This window comes from Delphinapterus leucas, chromosome 12 (genome assembly GCF_059928025.1).
Source record: "Delphinapterus leucas isolate spDelLeu-1000000601 "Yukka" chromosome 12, BTC_Dleu_Yukka2, whole genome shotgun sequence".
Classification (NCBI taxonomy): Eukaryota; Metazoa; Chordata; class Mammalia; order Artiodactyla; family Monodontidae; genus Delphinapterus; species Delphinapterus leucas.
Window position 1 is genome coordinate 26,538,795 of NC_143140.1, and position 24,829 is coordinate 26,563,623.

General features: G+C 40.6%; 1 protein-coding gene across 6 annotated transcripts in view; it reads right to left on the reverse strand.

Moving 5' to 3' along the window:
• Positions 1-24,829, reverse strand: part of LOC111163420 (uncharacterized) — a 423,524-nt gene that overhangs the window by 293,282 nt on the left and 105,413 nt on the right. The window contains exon 4 of one of the 6 annotated variants that reach the window (XM_089921801.1): positions 1-24,829. This exon is cut by the window's right edge and continues 14,939 nt beyond it. The exons of the other annotated variants lie outside the window; for them this stretch is intronic. The gene's annotated coding sequence lies outside the window, so the exon portion shown is untranslated. 6 annotated transcript variants of the gene reach the window in all.

The following is a 24,829-nucleotide window of genomic DNA, read 5'->3' on the forward strand; positions in this document are numbered from 1 at the left end:
TTGTGAAAACAGTACAAAATTCCCATGCAGAGTCTGGAAAAAGCTCTGTGTTAAAAAGAAGGTGAGTAGTAAGCCTAAGTAATTGAAAATTTTGCAATTTTTTTATCTGCAATGAACTCACAGTAAGTATAAGACTTAGAGAGGGAAAGAATGTGCTGATCACAGGGTGGTGAGACATGGGAATGAACCACCCAAGAATGTGGCAAAGTCACCTTTCCTGATGGTCATTAGAATTGGTCTCCAGACCCTCCCCATCATGACATCCCTGAGGGAACTCCTCATGTTTCCTTTCCAGGCTTCAATTCCATGACTCTTAGGCACCTGGGTTTTCACAGGCCACCCCAGTGGCCCAGGTATGGGCTGAGAAACAAATGAGGGACTCTTGCATCCCAGTGGGAGCTCTATCTTTGGGGCAGCAGAACAGAGATTCTGATAACACCCTGTATTGGGTTTTTGTTTCTCCCTGGATCCTCAAAGTCTACCTGGGTGACAGCCTAGGAGACAGAAGATAGGGGGAGGCCAAAGTTATGACACTAGAAAGGCTAAAATTGTGTTTGCAAACTCACAAATTTGAGCTGGCTCTGGAACTCCAAAGATGTGTACACAGTAAATGAACTCAGGGCAAGGAAGCCACCGAGCCAGCCAAGACCTTTGGCGCAGCAGCAAAACTCATGGTAAGGAGTTTGGGCTGTGGTGACAGCCCATCTGTGTTTGCATCTCACCTCTGGCTTGAAGCCCTGGACAAGTCCTCAAACCTCTCTCTGCCTCCATTTCCATAAGTATAAAATGAGGGTGATACTGGTAACTACCTCAAAGGATTGTCATAAAGATAAAATTAGTTAATATATCAAAAGAACTTAGCGCAGTGCTTGACCGATAACTCTAAAAAAAAAAGCCAGCAATTGTGATTACTAATCTATCCAAAATATGCTCACTCTCTCTACCACTCTATTCCTCCTCCTTCTTTCCCTAACACCTTTATTTTCTTCCCTTTTTTCCCTTATCAGATACTGCCTATGATTCCGCTCATACCCATGGGCAAGACCAATCTCATGTTTGGTGATTTGAGCAGACTCTCTGCCATATCATAAAACTTCCTCTAAAATATCATAATTAGAACTTCATTCCTATAAATAAATAATCATCCTTTTTAATATAAAAGGCCTGGGAGAAGCAGTACACTAAATTATTAGCCTGCCTCTTAACCACTCTAGTACATCCTCTTGCAGTTATATCCGTCTGAAATTATCTTGTTTATTTATTGAGTGTTTAATTACTGTCCTCCCCAAACTCTGTAAAAACAGGAGCTTATCAATCTCATTCATCACCGTATCCCCAGCCCTTCAACAGAGCCTGGCATGTAGTCATTGCTCAATAAATATTTGTTAAATGTTGAACGGCTGAACTACTTCCTTTTCCCCAAACTATGCCCTGCTGTCCACCCTCTTGCTCTCTGAATATGCTATTTCCTCTGCCCAGAATGTGACTTTCATTCCAGATGTTCAGTGCCTGCCAACTATGTGTTCCCAGGCCCATTCCTACCAGTTCTCCGGGGCTCAGCATGGGCATTTTATCTTCCACGGGGTCTTCTCTGATCCATCCAGACAGGGTCCGTGCTCTTCTGCTGGCTCCCACAGTGCCCTTGCCTATTCCACCCTCAGCTCAGCAGTCCTGAAATCGTCACATACCAGACCACCCCTCAGTATAACGAAGCTGAGAGTCTCCACCATAAAATTGCTACCGGCGTTGAAAACAACAAAACAGTTCCAAAGGGACTGTCGTGGAAAGAGGAAAGCGATGAGGGAGCCCACTGAACTCAATCACTGTTTCAGTGGCCCCCTTGCCAACCATGACCCGGACCTCTGCAAAATTCTAAATGGCTCCATGTTAGGCCTTGAGGATAATTTGAAATGAGTCAAAAACTCTCCTACCAAGTCCATGAACATCAAAGGTCCAGTTCTATAACTGTTAGGTTTCTCACTCTGAGAACTCTTTGAAGAGGAAAACTCTGTCTTCCTCAGTCTCCCCACACTTGGCCCACTGTTGGAAAGTGTTAAAACCTCCACCATGTTTGCGAACTAAATGAACACTACTGAACTTCTATCAGTTTAATTACTTTTGGCCATGAAACTGTTTGTTTTTTTTAATCAGATTTTGAAGCATTTCGATGACATGCTTTCCCCATCCATTGTGTTCTTGCTTAAGCAAGAACACAACGCTTAAAAATGAAAGGTTTCTTTTTACTTCTTCCTTCTCCAAGTTGAAACGATGCATCTAAGACAGAAAATCCAGAAATAACACAGGTGGAGAATGGAATTCCAGACACTTCAGTAGACTCAGCTCTACCCCAAATCGAGACACAAGGTCTTGACAAGTGACTACCCACACACTTGGGTTAGACCTTGTTCTCTGTTTTACACTGATGTTCTCTAGACACAGTTGCTGGAGGTAAAAAAGTTCTGAATGTGTGACAGAGCTAGTGGCAGGCACAGGCCAATGTAGGAAAGCAAAACTTGCCACCCCAAATGTCTCTTCAGCATGAAGATTATCTTGAGCTGGAAACAATCAAGGCCCAAAGACTTGGGAAGAAACTCTGACCTTCCCTTTAACTGCCTAAAAGAATGTAGACAGAGGACCTGTTCCAGGAAGGGAGCTATCACCATGATAACTAGGGTATGAACCAGGTGTGTAGACAGGGAGGAACCTAGCAAAGTCTGTTTGTTAAAATTCTTCTCTGTGTCCCACTGTCTCTGCAGGACCCAGCAAACATTGGTTTACCAACCATTTGCTTTTCCATCTCCATGTCAATTGCCTTCCTCCCCTTTGAGGTTTCAAAACCACTACCCCCAGCAACCTCTTTTGTCTTTAGCTGAAGATGGTATTTAAGGTGAGGGTTTTGGCCATTTTGGTGAATTACTCAGTCTTCCTTGGTCTCTCCCATGTATCTATGTTATTAAACTTTTGTTTGATTTTCTCCTGTTAATCTGTCTCATATCAATTTAATTCTTAGAGCAGCCAGAAGAACCTAGAAGGGTAGAGGAGAATGTCTTCCTCCTGGACACCGGCATCAATAGATTTAACCAGGGTAAGTATGGAAAGGGACTGGATTCTGGTTCTGAACTAGTCCCCCTGCCCCCCAAACCCAGAGATAAGCCAGTAGCTTTAAGCCTTATTTCTCAAGTCAAGTCAGGCCCAGAAGACATTTTGAGAACCTCCATCTGTGGGAATATGCCCTCAGTTCCCCATGGGAACAGGTAATAAAATAGGGTGAGATCAACATACCCAGTTTTATTTCTAGACGATATAGTCAAAACAGAAACAGTCTAAGGTTGACAAATTTTCTCAACTGTACCATAGCAATGATTTATATCTCTTGTAATCTTAATATTGCCTCCAAATGTGTGAAAGAGGGAACTGTACCATTTCAAGAAATATAATTTTTGATGTCAAAATAAGTTAGACTCATTGTATCACTTCCAGACAATTAAGGAGGTCACCCTGATATATGTCTGTACAACACACCCTCCCTGAAAATACTCTGTTCCATTGCTGAAAGAGAAAATGCACTGGAATCGTTTGGGAACAAATTTAGACATGTTGGGCAACAAAATATGCAGACAGCTGCTTGGTATGCAATTAAAATACCACTAGTGGGAAAGACTGGCTCTGGCAATGGTAGGGGAAATAGACTTTTCCCTTCAGGAAACCAATTCCAGTTGACAGCCTCACTCAGCAAAATGAGATGGGGTACTTAGCCTGGCTTCTGGGGAGGGGTCCACATGGCCATGCTCAGCACCTGATCAGCCACTGACAGACTGCACAGAGGGAAGTGAGAAATACTTCTGGAACAGAAGCAGAGAGAGCTACACACACCTACAGTCTGAGTTCACAGACAAGGCATGGCTGAGCACTCAAGGCACTGTTGGTGCAGCCTTCTGGGAGCAAGTTGCAAGAGTGGAACTTGGATCCAAAATCATGAGTGCCCCTCTCAGTGTCCTGGAGGAGACACTTGAGCTAGAAGTCACCAAGTGCACAAAACACCTCCAGGAAGGCCCACGACAGAGTTTCTAGAGGATGCAGCTGCCCTCTTCATAGTACTTCCAAAGATCCCAAAATGGCAGTTAAGCTTTCCATTGCATGAAGGAAAGGCCAGTTTACCTCATTAAAAAGTCCACAAACAATAAATGCTGGAGAGGGTGTGGAGAAAAGGAGACCCTCCTAAACTGTTGGTGGGAATGTAAGTTGGTGAAGCCACTGTGGAGAACAGTATGGAGGTTCCTTAAAAAACTAAAATTAGAGCTACCATATGATCCAGTAAGCCCACTCCTGGGCATATATCCCAACAAAACTATAATTTGAAAAGATACATGCACCCCATGTTCATAGCAGCACTATTTACAATAGCCAAGACATGGAAGCAACATTAAGTGTCCATCAACAGATGAATGGATAAAGATGTGGTATGTGTACAATGGAATATTACTCAACCATAAAAAAGAATGAAATAATGCCTCTTGCAGCAACATGGACGAATCACGAGATTATCATACTAAGTGAAGTCAGAAAGAGAAAAACAAATACCATATTATATCTCTTATATGTGTAATCTAAAATATGACACAAATAACTTATCTAAGAAACAGAACAGACTCACAGACACAGAGAACAGATTTGTGGTTGTCAAGGGGGAGGGAGGAGGGAGGGGGATGGATTAGGAGATTGGGATTAGTAGATGCAGACTATTATATACAGGATGGATAAACAACAAGGTCCTACTGTATAGCACAGGGAACTATATTCAGTATCCTGTGATAAACCATAATTGAATAGGAAAAAAAGTATATATATATGTATAACTGAATCTCTTTGCTGTATAGCAAAAACTAACACAACACTGCAAATCAACTATGCTTCAACAAGATAAATTAAAAAAAGAAAGGGCCAGTTTATTCCATCGTTTCACCATAACTGTGGGTGAGAGAAAGTCCTATCTCTAAGTATACCTCTTCTCTCTTTTTATGGAAAATGTCAAACATATACAGAAATAGAGACTAACATAATGAACCTTTCACCCATCACCTAGTCTCAACAGTTATCAACTTTTGGCCAATCAGGTTTCATCTATAACTCACCCACTCCCCTCCACCAACTATGGATTCCTTAAGGCAAATCCCAGACATCATACCATCTCATCTGTAAACATTTCAGTCTGTATCTTTAAAAGATAAGGGCTCTGTTTTAACACAGCCATTAACAAATGTAAAAATTTTAAATAGTTCCTTAATATAATCAGATATCCAGCCAGGAATCAAACTTGCTTGAGTCTCATAATATTTTTATTATTCATTCAAACTGAGGTCCATACACTGCAATTGATATGTCTCATACCTCAATCTATACTCCCCGCCTTTCTCTCTCTTGAAACATATTGTTGAAAAAAGCCAGGTTTTCTTTCCTGAATCATTTCTCACATTCTGTATTTTGCTGGTTGTATTCCCGTGGTGTCTTTTAACATGCCTCTCTTCCCCTATTTCTTCCTGTAAGCTATTAGCTAGGTCTAAAGCCTTGATTACATTCCAGTTTCATTTTTTTTTTTAACAAAAATACTTCCTGAGTGGTTAAATACAGGCATCAGGAAGCACGCCATGGCTGTCTGTCCCTCTTTTTATAATGTTGGCAGCCATTGCAGATCATTGCCTGAACTGATTGTTTCATTAGTGGTTGCAAAATGGAGACATTCTCATTCTATTCTTTGTTTCTCTTGAATACTTCTTTAAAGAGAATGGTTCCTTTGTCAACTATTACCCTAAGGTACACCTTGCACAGGAAAGAAGGTAAAATGCTTGGTTCTTTTGCTTCATCAACTTTCAAAAGAAGGAGTTAGCTCCCGAGCATCCTCAAAAGGACTTTTTTTAGTATTATTATGAACACATGAATTTTAAAGTATTTTGTATATTTCAGTCTATTGCACTTATTAGTCCATTGTTTATTGATGATCAAATTGTCCCATTTTTTAACTAATAAGAATTCCTTCAAGTTGGCTTCTGAGTTCTTTTGTCCAGATCTCATATTCTTTAATAAACTCCTTGCTTTATGTTATAGTAAGATGTTTCAGGCTTATCTTGTATATTTTGTACTCCAGAGCTGAAGTCAGACAATTCTCTAGGAAACATTTTTTGTCCTTAAGGTGTATAACCACTAGGGATGTGTTTTAAAGTCTCTGGGAATAGATTTTATATGATTATGTCACCAACTTGATACTCAGTTGGATTCATTTGTTTCATTTTTAGTTGATATTTTAGAGATTTCTTTTATCAAATTTCTCCACCTTACTTTTTTCACTTAACGATACATAACAATATATTCTGGCGATCACTTCATGAAAATATATAGACATACTCATTTACTTTTTTTTTAATACTGTAGTTACACAGTGCTCTCATTTATTTTTACAGCTATATAGTACTCCATTGGGAGCCTGTACCATAATTTATACAACCAGTCCTCTATTGAAGGACACATGGTCTTTTGTTATAGCAAATACTGTTTCAATAAATTGTCCTGTGCATAACTTGGGGACATAGCTTTGGGGACAGATAGTGTCTTTGGGATAGATCCTAGATGTGGGACTGCTTGCCCAATGGATAAGTGCATATGTAACTTGCCTAGATATTATCAAAATCCTGCAACAGTTTGCATTCCTACTAGTAACACCTAAGAGAACTTATCCTCCACAAATTGAGAGTGTTTAATGTAAAACTTTTGCATTTTCGCAAGTGTGATAGTTGAGAATTTTTATCTCAGAGATGTTTTAATTTACATTTTTCTTGTTAGAAACAAGATAGCATCTTTTCACATTTCTAAAACCTATTTGAATTTCTTTTGCTATGAATTGTCAATCTTCCTTATTTTATTTTTTTATAGGATTGCTGGCCTTTTTTATTTTTAGAAGCCCTTTAAATACTAGGATATAAATCCTTTATCTGTAAGAAAAGTTGCAAATATTTTGCCAGGTTGCCACTTTACTTTATTTATAAATGGTATTTGGGGGAAGGGCATAAAAATTATTTTTCCTACATATTTATCAACTCACATTGCTTATGGATTTTGAATCATAGGAACTTTTTATCAAGCCTATAGAGAAACTCATCTATGTTTTAAACTGGTAATTATATGGCTTCATTTTTTGACAGTACATCTCTAATACATTTAGAATTTATCCTGCTGTGTGGTATCCTTTTCCACATAGTTATCCTGCTATCCTAATACCATTCATTTGAAAGTCTATCTTACTTATGGTGCTCATTTTGAAATATACAGAAATATTGACTTACTGTGTTGTATAACAGGAACTAACATAGTCTTGTAGGTACTAACCTATAAGTGTAACTGTAAACTTCACACACAAACAAACTCATAGAAAAAGAGATCAGATTTGTGGTCAACAGAGGCTGGGGAGAGGGGAGAGGGTATTAGATGCAGGCAGTCAAAAGGTACAAACTTCCAGTTATAAGATTAATAAGTGCTAGGGATGTAGTACACAACATGATAAATATAATTAATACTGATGTATGTTATATGTGAAAGTTAAGAGAGAAAATCCTAAGAGTTCTCAATACAAGGGAAAATTTTTTCCATTTCTTTAATTTTCTATCTATATGGAGATGATGGATGTTCGCTAAACTTATTGTGATAATCATTTCATGATTATGTAAGTCAAATCATTATGCTGTACACCTTAAATTTATACAGTGCTGTCTATTATATCTCAATAAAACTGGGAAAAAAATTAAAAAACTAAAAATGTATAATCAGAATTGAATCGAGAGGAAGCATCACAGAAACCCAAAATTAAGAGATATTCTTTAAAATTACTGGCCTATATTCTTTAAAATAGAGTACATAAGCAAAATGGCACAAAAGCTAAGAAAAGAAACTAAAGAAAGATGACAACTAAAAGAAATACTTGATTCCAATTGGCATATTGAACTAGGGGGACATAGTTGGGATAATTGACAGAACTGGGATACAAATTGTATATTAAAGTGCTTTTTCAATGTTGGATGTGCCAACATTGATACTCATATGGTAGGTACATATGAGAATATTCTTGTTCTTAGGAAATACACACTGAAATATTATCAGATAAAGGGACATGATGTGTCCCTGAATCAAGTGATTCAGGAAAAGTATATACATAAATTGTGTGTGTGTTTGTGTGCGCTGGGGGGAGAGAGAGAGAAAAAATGAGGATAAGGAATGGGAATGATAAAGTAAACCTTGGGGAAGGTTCTATAGGAGTTCTTTATACTATTCAAATTAACAAAATAAATAAAATTCTATCTGAGCCCACTGAGCTCAGATGCTACCTGCATCATATTCATTATTTCCATCTGCAATTAGGTTTATACAGTTCCATTCTCTATGAATGAACACTGTAACAGTTTTCACTATAGAAGCCTTATAATATGTCTTAATATCTGATAGAACTCACCCTCCTCATTGCTCTTCTTTTTAAGGGTTTCCTGGATGTTCTTGCTGCTTTGCTCTCCTTTACAGACCCTTATGGTATTTTTATGGGATTTGCATTACAGGTGCTGGTTAACTTACAGAGGACTGACATCTTTATAATCTTAAGTCTTTCTAACCAAGAACTTAGTATGCATTTCCATTTGATCAAACCCACTTTTGTGTTTCTTGACATATTTTATAGTTTTCCTCATCTATGTTTTGACACTTTCTGCTTGCTTATTATTCCCTTCCATGATAACTTTTCCAAGTTTCAACATCCCTTTTGAGTTTCCCAAATGAAAAACTTCTCTATCATTTTGTAATTATTCTAAGGCAGACATTTTATAACCTATTTTTAGCATCATACTGTTGCCGATCGTGCTGTAAAATTCTCAAAACAAAATATACTGTAATTTGCTGGAAAGAGTCAAGATGGCGGAGTAGAAGGGCATGCGCTCACTGCCTCTTGCAAAAGCACTGGAATCACAACTAACTGCTGAACAAACATCGACAGGAAGACACTGGAACTCACCAAAAGAGATACCCCATATCCAAAGACAAGGCAGAGGCCGCAATGAGATGGTAGGAAGGGCACAATCACAATAAAGTCAAATACCATAACCGCTGGGTGGGTGACTTACAAACTGGAGAACACTTATACCACAGAAGTCTACCCAATGAAGTGAAGGTTCTGAGCCCCACGTAAGGCTTCCTAACCTGGGGGTCCAACAATGGGAGGAGGAATTCCCAAAGAATCAGACTTTGAAGGCTGGCAGGATTTGATTGCAGGACTTCGACAGGACTGAGAGAAAGAGAGACTCCACTCTTGGAGGGCACACACAAAGTAGTGTGCGCATCAGGACCCAGGGGAAGGAGCAGTGACCACATAGGAGACTGAACCAGACCTAACCTGCTAGTGTTGGAGGGTCTCCTGCAGAGGCAAGGGTGGCTGTGGCTCACCACAGGGACAAGGACACTGGCAGCAGAAGTTCCGGGAAGTACACCTGGGCATGAGCCCTCCTGGAGTCCACCATTAGCCCCAACAAAGAGCCTGTAGGCTCAAGTGCTGGGTCGCCTCAGGCCAAACAACCAACTGGGAGGAAACTCAGGCCCACCCATCAGCAGACAAGTGGATTAAAGTTTTACTGAGTTCTGCCTAACAGAAGAACACCCAGCTCTACCCACCAGCAGTCCCTCACATCAGGAAGCTTGCACAAGCCTCTTAGATAGCCTCATCCACCAGAGGGCAGACAGCAGAAGCAAGAAGAACTAGAATCCTGCAGCCTGTGGAACAAAAACCACATTCACAGAAAGACAGACAAGATGAAAAGGCAGAGGGCTATGTACCAGATGAAGGAACAAGATAAAACCCTAGAAAAACAACGAAATGAAGTGGAGATAGGAAACCTTCCAAAAAAAGAATTCAGAATAATGATCCAGGACCTCGGAAAAAGAATGGAGGCAAAGATGGAGAAGATGTGAGAAATGTTTAACAAAGACCTAGAAGAATTAAAAACAAGAAAACACAGATGAACAATACAATAACTGAAATGAAAAATACACTAGAAGGAATCAATAGCAGAATAACTGAGGCAGAAGAACAGATAAGTGACCCGAAAGACAGAATCGTGGAAATCACTGTCATGGAACAAAATAAAGAAAAAAGAATGAAAAGAAATGAAGACAGCCTAAGAGACACCTGGGACATTAATACACCAAATTCACATTGTAGGGGTCCCAGAAGGAGAAGAGAGAGAGAAAAGACCCAAGAAAATATTTGAAGAGATTATAGTTGAAAACTTCCCTAACATGGGAAAAGAAATAGCCACCCAAGTTCAGGAAGCACAGAGAGTCCCAGGCAGGATAAACCCAAGGAGAAACATGCCAAGACACATAGTAATCAAACTGACAAAAATTAAAGACAAAGAAAAATTATTAAAAGCAACAAGGGAGGGCTTCCCTGGTGGTGCAGTGGTTGAGAGTCCACCTGCCAATGCAGGGGACACAGGTTCGTGCCCCGGCCTGGGAGGATCCCACATGCCGTGGAGCGGCTGGGCCCGTGAGCCATAGCCACTGAGCCTGCGCGTCCGGAGCCTGTGCTCCACAACGGGAGAGGCCACAACAGTGAGAGGCCCGCATACAGCAAAAAAAATAAAAATAAAAAAAAGCAACAAGGGAATAATGACAACATACAACAGAACTTCCATAAGGTTAACAGCTGATTTCACAGCAGAAACTCTACAAGCCAGAAGGGAGTGGCACAATATACTTAAAGTGATGAAAGGGAAAAATCTACAACCAAGATTACTCTACCCCGCAAGGATCTCATTCAGAGTCAATGGAGAAATCAAAAGCTTTACAGACAATCAAAAGCTAAGAGAATTCAGCACCACCAGACCAGCTCTACAACAAATGCTAAAGGAACTGCTTTAAGTGGGAAACACAAGAGGAGAAAAGGACCTACAAAAACGAACCCAAAACAATTAAGAAAATGGTAATAGGAACATACATATGGAAAATTACCTTAAATGTCAAAGGATTAAATGCTCCAACCAAAAGACACAGGCTTGCTGAATGGATACAAAAACAAGACCTGTATATATGCTATCTACAAGAGACCCACTTCAGACCTAGGGACACATACAGACTGAAAGTGAGAGAATGGAAAAAGATATTCCATGCAAATGGAAACCAAAAGAAAGCTGGAGTAACAATACTCATATCAGATAAAATAGACTTTAAAATAAAGAATGCTACAAGAGACAAGGAAGGACACTATATAATGATCAAGGGATCAATCCAAGAAGAAGATACAACAATTATAAATATATATGAACCCAACATAGGAGCACCTCAGTACGTAAGGCAAATGCTAACAGCTATAAAGAGGAAATCGACAGTAACACAATAATAGTGGGGGATTTTAACACCTCACTTATACCAATGGACAGATCATCCAGACAGAAAATTAATAAGGAAACAAAAACTTTAAATGACACTATAGACCAGATAGCTTTAATTGATATTTATAGGACATTCCATGCAAGAACAGCAGATTACACTTTCTTCTCAAGTGCACATGGAACATTCCCCAGGATAGATCACATCTTGGGTCACAAATCAAGCCTTGGTAAATTTAAGAAAATTCAAATCATATCAAGCATCTTTTCTGACCACAACGCTATGAGATTACAAATAAATTGCAGGGAAAAAAACACGAACACATGGAGCTAAACAATACGTTACTAAATAACCAAGAGATCACTGAAGAAATCAAAGAGGAAATCAAAAAATACCTAGAGACAAATGACAATGAAAACACAATGATCCAAAACTTATGGAATGCAGCAAAAGCAGTTCTAAGAGGGAAGTTTATAGCAATACAATCCTACCTCAAGAAACAAGAAAAATCTCAAACAATCTAAACTTATGCCTAAAGGAACTAGAAAAAGAAGAACAAACAAAACCCAAAGTTAGTAGAAGAAAGGAAATCATAAAGATCAGAGCAGAAATAAACGAAATAGAAACAAAGAAAACAATAGCAAAGATCAAGAAAACTAAAAGTTGGTTCTTTGAGAAGATAAACAAAACTGATAAACCTTTAGCCAGACTCATCAAGAAAAAGAGGGAGAGGACTCAAATCAATAAACTTAGAAACGGAAAAGGAGAAGTTACAATGAACACCACAGAAATACAAAGCATCATAAGAGATTACTACAAGCAACTCTATGCAAATAAAATGGACAACTTGCAAGAAATGGATAAACTCTTAGACAGGTATAAACTTCCAAGACAGAACCAAGAAGAAATAGAAAATATGAACAGACCAATCACAATGAAATTGAAGCTGTGATTAAAAATCTTCCAACAAACAAAAGTCCAGGACCAGGTGGCTTCACAAAAGTCCAGGACCAGATGCATTCTATCAAACATTTAGAGAAGAGCTAATACCCGTCCTTCTCAAACTCTTCCAAAAAACTGCAGAGGAAGGAACACTCGCAAACTCGTTCTATGAAGCTACCATCACCCTGATACCAAAACCAGACAAACATACTACAAAAAAAGAAAAATTACAGACCAATATCACTGATGAATATAGATGCAAAAATCCTCAACAAAATACTAGCAAACAGAATCCATCAACACATTAAAAGGGTCATACATCATGATCAAGTGGGATTTATCCCAGGGATGCAAGGAGTTTTCAATATATACAAATTAAACAATGTGATACACCATATTAACAAACTGAAGAATAAAAACCAAATGATCATCTCCATAGATGCAGAAAAAGCTTTTGACAAAAGTCAACACCCATTTATGACAAAAACTCTCCAGAAAGTGGGCATAAAGGGAACCTACCTCAACATAATAAAGGCCATATATGACAAACCCACAGCAAACGTCATTCTCAATGGTGAAAAACTGAAACCATTTCCTCCAAGATCAGGAACAAGACAAAGATGTCCACTCTCACCATCTCACCACTATTATTCAACATAGTTTTGGAAGTCCTAGCCAATGGCAATCAGAGAAGAAAACGAAATAAAAGGAATCTAAATCAGAAAAGAAGAAGTAAAGCTGTCACTGTTTGCAGATGACATGATACTATACATAGAGAATCCTAAAGATGCTACCAGAAAACTACTAATCAATTAATTTGGTAAAGTAAAAGGATACAAAATTAATGCACAGAAATCTCTTGCATTCCTATACACTAACAAGGAAAGTTCAGAAAGAGAAATTAAGGAAATAATCCCATTCACCATGGCAACAAAAAGAATAAAATACCTAGGAATAAACCTACCTAAGGAGACAAAAGAACTCTATGAAGAAAACTATAAGACACTGATGAAAGAAATCAAAGATGACACAAACAGATGGAGAGATATACCATGTTCTTGGATTGGAAGAATCAACATTGTGAAAATGACTATACTACCCAAAGCAATCTACAGATTCAGTGCAATCCCTATCAAATTACCAATGGCATTTTTTACAGAACTAGAACAAATTTGTATGGAGACACAAAAGACCCCAAATAGCCAAGGCAATCTTGAGGGAAAAAAATGGAGCTAGAGGAATCAGACTCCCTGACTTCAGACTATACTACAAAGCTACAGTAATCAAGACAATATGGTACTGGCACAAAAACAGAAATATAGATCAATGGAACAGGATAGAAAGCCCCGAGATAAATCCACATACTTATGGTCAACTAATCTGTGACAAAGGAGGCAAGGATATACAATGGAGAAAAGACAGTCTCTTTAACAAGTGGTGCTGGGAAAACTGGACAGCTACATGTAAAAGAATGAAATTAGAACACTCCCTAACACCATACACAAAAATAAACTCAAAATGGATTAAAGACCTAAATGTAAGACTGGACACTACACAACTCTTAGAGGAAAACATAGGAAGAACGCTCTATGACATAAACCACAGCAAGATCCTTTTTGACCTATCCAGAGTAATGGAAATAAAAATAAACAAATGGGACCTAATGAAACTTCAAAGATTTTGCACAGCAAAGGAAACTATAAACAAGATGAAAAGACAACCCTCAGAATGGGAGAAAATATTTGCAATGAATCAACGGACAATGGATTAATCTCCAAAATATATAAACAGATCAAGCAACTCAATATTAAAAAAACAAACAACCCAATCCAAAAATGGGCAGAAGACCTAAATAGACATTTCTCCAAAGAAGACATACAGATGGCCAAGAAGCACGTGAAAAGCTGCTCAACATCTCTAATTATTAGGGAAATAGCTCACACCTCTCAAACTGAACATGAGCCATCCTGGATGTCTGAGGGAGATTTAAAGCCATCAGATCAAATTAATGTAATTTCATGTCTGCAAAGATGTTGGAAAACCCTGGATTGTTTTAGCTCTGTGATGAGGAAACAGTTGGCCCTTCTGGACCTGTAAGTGGAATCCTGAGGAAGAAGCCCGGTGGACCGATTCGCCTTTGAGATTCCTTAGACATGCAAGATACTCCACCTGATGGATTCAAAGGACCTCAAAGGAACCCCTACAACAGGGCATGGGAGTCCATGACGGAAGCAATCCAAGGATTGTGCTGCCAGGAAGGAAGCCTGATGGGAAGAGCAGATTTTCTAGTCATTCCAATGAATGGCGCTCGGGCTACATAACACTTTAAACCTCAGCAGTTAGGTGATGGATACTCTCTTCTAGTAGAGATTCAGGAGGATCAACAGGAACTCCACTTCAAAGTCACACTAATTTAAAATTATTCTCCAGAGCGGCCCTACCAAGTTCTCCAGGGTTTTTGTTTTTGGCCTTCCTATTCAAGGGAGGAAACCTGACAGGATTAGGGAGTTTGACTGCCTGCCTGGAGTTTGACATTTCACATAGCCAAATAAATAGGCTCATTCCTCTAGAAACTCTCTCAGATGAAAATTAATTTGAGAACCAAGTTGAAATCTGCTTCCAGCTGACTCTTTACCGTTAAATTTCCATTGAAAATTTTGCCTCCACTTTTTATACATCCAATATATTTCCTACTTTATTTCTTCTCAAGATTCTTAAGGTCAAAAACTTTAAGAGCTAGATTACAGTAAATGATGCTGAAATTATACTAAACCTTTAAAACCAAAGTCTGGCTAAACCTACGGCTTTGCTAAAATAAATAAGTGGTTTTATTAGCAAATTGCACAGCACATTTAGAAAGAGTCAAGCCTTCTATCCTATTTATTAACACTGGCTTTCATCTCTACCCCAACTGCCTTTTTCTCTGCCAACTAGAAAGAAATACCAAGTCTTCTTCTCAGGCTTTATTGGGGTTTAGCAGGCATTCTCAAAGTCACTAATCCGACTTGTTCTCAAGAGCCTGTGCGTCCTCAGAGTTGGAGAGGTATGTGTATTTTTCTTATCTTTTCTTTCATGTTCACTAAGAGAAATAGATAGCTAGGAGACAGCTTTGAGATAATAAACTTGCCCCTTGACCCGTGGGTTCACTTTGCCAAAATAAGAAATGACACAGAATAGTCAGTAAGACCCACGTTCTACCCACTACCCTGGCAACGTAGGTATTTACCACCTGATGACCAGTTATCACTTCATGCTATTAATATTCCAGGACATTGAATGAGGAAACCAACAACAGACCTGAAGCTTCCTATTTTTAATTCACTCTTTTTGGGGCCTGATTCACAGCTTTGTGCCCTGCCCCCAACTCACCCCCTTTGAATCATTGGGCTGTGAGTGACTTTTTTTTTTTTAATTTATTTAATTTATTTATTTTTGGCTGCTCAGGGTCTTCATTGCTGCACGCAGGCTTTCTCTAGTTGCAGCGAGCGGGGGCTACTCTTCTCATTGCCGTGACTTCTCTTGTTGCAGAGCATGGACTCTAGGTGCCCAGGCTCCAGTAGTTCTGGCACGTGGGCTCGGTAGTTGTGGTGCATGGGCTTAGTTGCTCTGAGGCATGTGGGATCTTCCCAGACCAGGGCTTGAACCCGTGTCCCCTGCACTGGCAGGCGGATTCTTAACCACTGCGCCACCAGGGAAGCCCAAGCTGTGAATGACTTTTGACCTGCTCCATTCGATGTCAGATAATCAATCAACCATCAGTTTTTACTGAGTGCCTACTATGTGGAAGAAGAATTCCTAACCAATGTGTTAGGACTCTTGTGTTTAAGGGGGATAATTTAGGAAGGATGACATACACATAACCAAAGACCCCCCCCCCAGAGACTTATAATATGTATATCTCCCTCCCTAACTCTTAAATTAATTGGGTTTGTGTCCTGAGTGTTTATGAGGGAATTATATCACTCACACACATACAGATATGCACATGCACTTAAACCTGAGACACGCCTGGTCCCTGCACTAAATGTTAAGAAGGGCCCAAATATTAACACGGCAGTCGAAGGAGAAAACAGCTTTCCACACAGAGGAAAACACAAGTGCAAAGCATGGAGTCATGAAATAGTATAAGAAACTACAGCAGATGGTGAGATGTAGAAAATGTTAAGACCAGAGGAGTGGACAAGGTCCAGATATGAAATACCTTGAAAGCCACCTAAAAAATTTAAAGGTTATCCTTAGCGATGGTTTCAAGTAAGAGAGACATCATCAGATTTGTATCTTGGAAAGCTCATTCTAATAGCCACATGGAAGATGGATTGGAGAGTTCTGACACTGAAGTGGGGAGGGGTCCCAGTTAGAAGGCTGTTGGAATGATGCAGATAAGAAATGAGGAAAGCCTGAAATAAATCAGTAGAAGAACAGATAGGAGGGTCATAAAGAAGACACTTTGAGAATGCATGCAACATATTCATCAATTAGGAACTGAAAAAATGGAAACGGCGGAGTCAAAGATGACTGTCAGCTTTCCAGTTGGAATCACAGGGCATAAAGCAGTGATATTTACAACATGAAGAACAGGTTTGGCTTGTGGGGAAAAGAATGAGCTCAATATTAAACGCACTGAATTTGAAGCAACTGAATAAAAGACAAGTGGGGATGTCCAGAAGACAATGGATAAATCATTTTGAAGCCGAGGAATGAAGTCTGGACTGAAACTATGGATTTGGGCTCCATATTCATATACGTGGCAGTTTAAGGCAAAGGGGTAGGTCAGGTCTCTGAGGGAGTGTATCGAGAGAGAATAAAGCAGAAGACAGAACCTGGAGTCCCCCCTCCCCACCATATTAGGGGCAAGCGGAGGAGGAGGGGCCAACACAGAGACGGAGGAGAACAGAATATTCACCAACTGGAGGAAGACCAAGAGGTCATGTTACCACGGAAAGAGTCTCTGAGGCTGGAGAGCGCTTCAAATGCAAAGACATGGTCAACGGAGTCAAACTCCACTAAGGATATAAACAAAAAGAGAGGGGTAATGAGGATTCCTTTGGATTCAGCAATTCGAGCACAGTCCTGAAAGAGGTCCAAGAGGGTCCAATCGAGAACGCTGGTGGAGGAATCAGTCTGGAGAGAGGGCAGAGGTGCCCCTGAGGTTAGTGATAAGTTGAGCACGGAGAGGGCAAAGAGGAGACATCGTAGAGTGGAGGTAGAAACTTGAGGAAGTTCATGCCAATGGACTCAGTTCGTCTGAATAGAGGCAGCCAAGGGAATCTGTTAAGAGAAAGTGGGGCAGCAGCGAAGGGCAGAAGCCATGATGTTTGCAGAAGATGCTGCAGGAAAGTCCTCCCTGCCCCACTCCACATCCTCAGTGCCCACCCACCCTGTCCCTAACACACAGCCCGTGCCTGGGTCACAACAGGTGTTTAGTGGAAGACGGACAAGATGACACAGCAGAAGGGCCTTGAGCTCACCTCCTCTCATGAGCACACCAAAATCACAACTAACTGCTAAACAGTTAAAAAAAAAACTGGATAAAAACTCGATAAAAAAAGGACTGGAACCTGCCAAAAAAAGATATTCTATAACCAAAGACATAAAGAAGGAACCACGACGAGACGGTAGGAAGGGCACACTCACCCTATACCCCTCAGGTGGGTGACCCATAATAGGTGTTTGGTATTTATTTTTTAAATGTATTTTTTAACTTTTATTGAGTACCTACTTGGCATAAGACACTGTGCTAGACTCAAGAGATGCAAAGATGCCATAATATTTGGAGAACTCTAAGTACTCCCCACCAAAATTTCATCAGTGTAACGTCTACTCATCCTTCAGGTCTCATTTTCAAATGCTACCTCCACAGGGAAACCTGTCCTCCCTCCCAGACTGGGTCAGGTCCCTCTATTAACCCTTCTCAGCACACCAAATGTCTTTCCTTAGTACCTATTACAGTAGTGACAGCTAAATGATTAGTTGTATACTTATAAAATATACAATATAAATATATTGATTATGGAATTGTACATCATTTTTAATATCTATCCTCTTTCGCCACCTGATTGTAAGTTCCACAATGTCTAGGAGTTTGTCTCTCATTCAGTGCTGGATGGTGGACACCAATAGACTGACTGGTATTTATTCATTCTTTCATTCATTCACCCAATAGTTATTCAGTCCTTATCATATAAAAGACATGGTGCACATACCAGACATTCAAGAAATATTCATTGAAGGGACTTCCCTGGTGGTCCAGTGGTAAAGAATCCGCCTTCCAATGCATGGGACGTGGGTTCGATCCCCGGTTGGGGAACTAAGATCTCACATGCCACGGGGCAACTAAGCCCGTGAGCCACAACCACTGAGCTCGCACGCCTCAACAAGAGAGGCTGTGCTGCAAACTACAGAGCCGACATGCCCTGGAGGCCACGTGCCACAACTAGAGAGAAGCCCACATGTCACAATAAAGATCCCGCATGCCTCAACAAAGATCCCGCGTGCCGCAACTAAGACCCAACACAGCCAAATAAATAAATAAATAAAATATTAAACAAAAAGAAATATTCATTGAATAAATGAATGAATGATGTGCTATAGGCTCATGCCTGAAGGACAAATTCTAATGAGCAAATAATCCTTCATCACAATTTGCTATAGTACAAACTACTTGCCATAAGGCATTCCAAGTATGATGCACTCAGTAGGGTGAATTCAAATAGGGAAAGCTAACTCTCAACAGTGAGGATTTGAAGAGAAAATAATGAGTATGGATTGGAACTGATGCTAGAAGGGTGGGTGGCCGACAAAAGGAAATGTTATTACCAGAACCACTCTTCCCAGTATTCACAGGTGGGATCCAGCTCTCTACTACAGCACTTTGAGTAAAAGGAATAGAATTTCTTACTTTAACTGAACCATGAATAATACTTCCGTGCCACTTCAAACCATAAACCTATATATGACTCCAACAGTTGTAAGATAAAAAACTAGAACTTGAAGTACAATCCTGAGAAAAGAAGTATCATTGTACTTTTCAAACTCTCAGATCTAATTAAAGTTTAGAAATGAACAGTGGCTCTATGTCACTCCCCAGGAAAAACGATCTTATCCCACCATGAGGAGCAGAATCATAAAAACAGTAAAATGATAAACATTACGGTCCTTCAAGCTCAAAGTTGTCTACCATGTAAGACATGAACTTGAAAATGTTTTCTTGGCACTTTTGGACTGTTTGAACTAAATAGAGCATAAAAAGGCCTTACTCATTTTTTTTTAATTCCATTCACCATCTTAAAAAGACCAATGAGTCTTCGAATAACTAAACAGTGAGTCTGGAATCATACTTGATCCTAGGAACTTTTACACTGTTGAACTGGGTGGCCTTCAACAGCAGATACAAAAAAACCTTTCCTGCAGTAGCTCTTTGCAAATAAATCACTCTTGCAAACAGCTTTCAAAACTCAGGAGGGCTCCAATAGCAAAACCATTTGGCTTTCATGGTTTCCTTGGCCCTGGCCATATTCACCCAACCAAGGTCTCCCTACATTTCCATCATTGCCCATATATTTAATATAAAGAAAAAACAAAACATGGGCACCATTTCATCTCCTGCCCCCAGCCCCATAGAAAATCATAATAAACAAACCAAATGCTAATAAAAGGAAAAGCTAATTAAAGGAAAGTGTAAATAAAGGAAAAGTTTTAAGTAAATATTCACCAATATGGCCGCACCAGCTCTTAAAAGGTTGAAATACTTCTACACCACCTGAGGGCTCCCTCCCTCCCCAGCCATCTGTATAGTCTAGCAAATAAAAGGTTAATGCCTGGCACCTATAGAGGCAGGCATTCTGACTGGTCAGTGCCTGTGCTATGTGTGATTACACAGAGATGGAGGTGGAGATCAGGCAAACAGTCAGACATAATACTATCCTTGGAAATAGGCAAACTGCATTCATTCTCCTTCCAGCACCTACTTCCTGATTCCCTTTATGGTCATCATACTTTTTCTTTAGCTCCTGGGCAAATGCACTAATTTCACAGTTAAAGAAAGTAAGAAGACAATGTTTAAAATAATCCTATATTTCTTCAGCGATATAGTGCAGCAAAGCTGGCACAAAAGGATTGTAATAATAACCCAACTCCTACTTTGATTTCATTATGAAATGGAAGGTTTTTATCCCCAAAGAAAATCTCCTAAGAGACTTTGTCATAGGGCTGTAAACCAGTGCTACCCAAGAAGGTCGGCTTGTGCTCCAGGGCTGAGGCAGGCTGAGCCCCACTGTACATTTGCCACCCTAGTTCTCCTGATCCTGGGAGGTGCCCTAATCACTCACCTCCCTAGCTAGCCCCTTCCCAACTCCCGGTTGTCTCCTCTGCCACTCTTTAAAAATATCTCTCATATTCTGTTAAAAGTTTCAGGAATTTCACTTTTCCATTCCTTTTCTCTGGGTGTTTACAGTTTCTTAATGAGCCAGGGTACTTATCAACACTTTTCCAATAAAAAGAAACCCATGAAAATTCTGGGAATTTGAGGCTAAGTGTTAACAAATTAGTGAGTTCCCTCGAAGCAAAGGACACCCCAACTGCACGTGGACCCCTGCTAGATTCCACATTCCCCACTGGCTGATCATTAGCATGCAGCTGTAGCTGGGTGATCCTAGGGGCACCTAGACTGACAGCAGGCTAGCTATGGAGCCAAGGGTATTCCCTCACCTGTGTCTAATGAATGAGTTCACTTACACGGTTCTATGGTCTGAATGTGCATCCTCCTAAAATCTGCATGCCCGAATCCAAACCCAGTGTGATAGGGTTAGGACGTGGGTTATGCTATTAGGTCATGAGTATGGAGCCCTCATGAATGGATTAGTGCTTTTATTTTTTTTAATTTTTTAAATTAATTTTTACTGGAGTATACTTGATTTACAATGTTGTTACTTTCTGCTTTACAGCAAAGTGAATCAGTTATACATATATCCATTCTTTTTTAGATTCTATTCCCATATAGGTCATTACAGAGCATTGAATAGAGTTTCCTGTGCTATACAGTAGCTTATTATTAGTTATTTTATATATAGTAGTGTGTATATGTCAATCCCAATCTCCCAGTTTATCCCTTCCCCCCTTTCCCCCCTTGGGAAAACAAACCATAAGTTTGTTTTCTACATCTGTAACTCTATTTCTGTTTTGTAAATGTAAGAAACCCCAAGGAAGACCTTCAAGATGGCGGAGGAGTAAGACGCGGAGATCACCTTCCTCCCCACAAATACATCAGAAATACATCTACATGTGGAACAACTCCTACAGTAACACCTACTGAATGCTGGCAGAAGACCTCAGACCTCCCAAAAGGCAAGAAACTCCCCACGTACCTGGGTAAGGCAAAGGACGGCACTCACCAGCCCGAGAGGCTTGTCTGCTCACCTGCCGGGGCGGGCGGGGGCTGGGAGGTGAGGCTCGTGCTTCGGTCGGATCCCAGAGAGAGGACTGGGGTTGGCGGCGTGAACACAGCCTGAAGGGGCTAGTGCGCCACGGCTAGCCGGGAGGGAGTCCGGGAAAAGTCTGGAGCTGCCAGAGACAAGAGGCCTTTTCTTGCCTCTTTGTTTCCTGCTGCGCGAGGAGAGGGGATTAACAGCGCTATTTAAAGGAGCTCCAGAGACCCACGGCCATCAGCGTGAACCCCACAGACGGGCATGAGGCGCTAAAGCTGCTGCTGCCACCACCAAGAAGCCTGTGTCCCGGGAGCCTGTGCGGCCCGCCACTGACAGGGTCACGTGATCCACGGACAACTTCCGCGGGAGAACGCACGGCGCGCCTCAGGCTGGTGCAACGTCATGCTGGCCTCTGCTGCTGCAGGCTTGCCCCGCACTCCGTGCCCCTCCCTCCCCCCCCCCCCCCGGCCTGAGTGAGCCAGAGCCACCCAATCAGCTGCTCCTTTTTTTTTTTTTTTTTTTTTTGGCGGTATGTGGGCCTCTCACAGCTGTGGCCTCTCCCGTTGCGGAGCACAGGCTCCGGACGCGCAGGCCCAGCGGCCATGGCTCACAGGCCCAGCCGCTCCGCTGCATGTGGGATCTTCCCGGACCGGGGCACGCACACGTGTGTCCTGCATTGGCAGGCAGACTCTCAACCACTGCGCCACCAGGGAAGCCCTCAGCTGCTCCTTTAACCCCGTCCTGTCTGGGCGAAGAACAGATGCCCTCCGGCGACCTACACGCAGAGGCGGGGCCAAATCCAAAGCTGAACCCCGGGAGCTGTGAGAACAAAGAAGAGAAACGGAAATCTCTCCCAGCAGCCTCAGGAGCAGCGGATTAAAGCTCCACAATCAACTTGATGTACCCTGCATCTGTGGAATACCTGAATAGACAATGAATCATCCCAAATTGAGGAGGTGGACTTTGGGAGCAACAATATATATATATTTTTTTGCTTCTCCTCTTTTTGTGACTCTGTATGTGTATGTTTCTGTGTGTAATATTGTCTGTATAGCTTTGCTTTTGCCATTTGTCCTAGGGTTCTGTCAGCCATTCTGTTTGGGGTATTTTTAGTATAGTTTTTAGCACTTCTTATCATTGGTGGATTTACTTTTTGGTTTGGCTGCTCTCTTCTTTCTTTGTTTCTTTTTGTATTACTTTTTAATTGTTTTATTTTTAATAATTATTTTTTATTTTAATAACTTTATATATATTTTTTCTTTCTTTCTTTCTTTCTGTTTTTCTCCCCTTTATTCTGAGCCGTGTGGATGACAGGATCTTGGTACTCCAGCTGGGGGTCAGGCCTGTGCCTCTGAGGTGGGAGTGCCGAGTTCAGAACACTGGTCCACAAGAGACCTCCCAGCTCCACATAATATCAAACAGCAAAAGTCTCCCAGAGATCTCCATCTCAACACCAACACCCAGCTTCACTCAACGACCAGCAAGCTACAGTGCAGGACACCCTATACCAAACAACTAGCAAGAGAGGAACACAACCACACCCACTAGCAGAAAGGCTGCCTAAAATCATAGTAAGGTCACAGACACCCCAAAACACACCACCGGACGCAGACCTGCCCACCAGAAAACAATATCCAGCCTCATCCACCAGAACACAGGCACTAGTGCCCTCCACCATGAAGCATACACAACCCATTGAACCAACCTTAGCCACTGGGGACAGACACCAAAAACGGCAACTACGAACCTGCAGCCTGTGAAAAGGAGAGCCCAAACACAGTAAGTTAAGCAAAATGAGAAGACAGAGAATCACACAGCCAATAAAGGAGCACGGTAAAAACCCACCAGACCAAACTAATGAAGAGGAAATAGGCAGTCTACCTGAAAAGGAATTCAGAGTAATGATAATAAAGATGATACAAAATCTTAGAAATAGAATGGAGAAAATACAAGAAACGTTTAACAAGAATCTAGAAGAACTAAAGAGCAAACAAACAATGATGAACAATGCAATAAATGAAATTAAAAATTCTCCAGAAGGAATCAATAGCAGAATAACTGAGGCAGAAGCATGGATAAGTGACCAGGAAGATAAAATAGTGGAGATAACTACTGCAGAGCAGAATAAATAAAAAAGAATGAAAAGAATTGAGGACAGTCTCTGGGACAACATTAAACACACCAACATTTGAATTATAGGGGTCCCAGAAGAAGAAGAGAAAAAGAAAGGGACTGAGAAAATATTTGAAGAGACTGTAGTTGAAAACTTCCCTAAAATGGGAAACAAAATAGTCAAGTCCAGGATGTACACAGTCCCATATAGCATAAATCCAAGGAGAAACACGCCAAGACACACATTAATCAAACTAGCAAAAATTAAATACAAAGAAAAAATATTAAAAGCAGCAAGGGAAAAGCAACAAATAACATACAAGGGAATCCCCATAAGGTTAACAGCTGATCTTTCAGCAGAAACTCTGCAAGCCAGAAGGGAGTGGCAGGACATATTTAAAGTGATGAAAGGGAAAAACCTACAACTAAGATTACTCTACCCAGCAAGGATCTCATTCAGATTTGACAGAGAAATTAAAACCTTTACACACAACCAAAAGCTAAGAGAATTCAGCACCACCAAACCAGCTTTACAACAAATGCTAAAGGAACTTTTCTAGGCAGGAAGCACAAGAGAAGGAAAAGACCTACAATAACAAACCCAAAACAATTAAGAAAATGGGAATATGAACATATATATCAATAATTACCTTAAATGTAAACAGATTAAATGCTCCAACAAAAGACATAGACTGGCTGAATGGATACAAAAACAAGACCCGTACGTATACTGTCTACAAGAGACCCACTTCAGACCTAGGGACACATACAGACTGAAATTGAGGGGATGGAAAAAGATACCCCATGCAAATGGAAATCAGAAGAAAACTGGAGTAGCAATGTTCATATCAGACAAAATAGACTTAAAAATAAAGACTATTACAAGACACAAAGAAGGACACTACATAATGATCAAGGGATCAATGCAAGAAGAAGATATA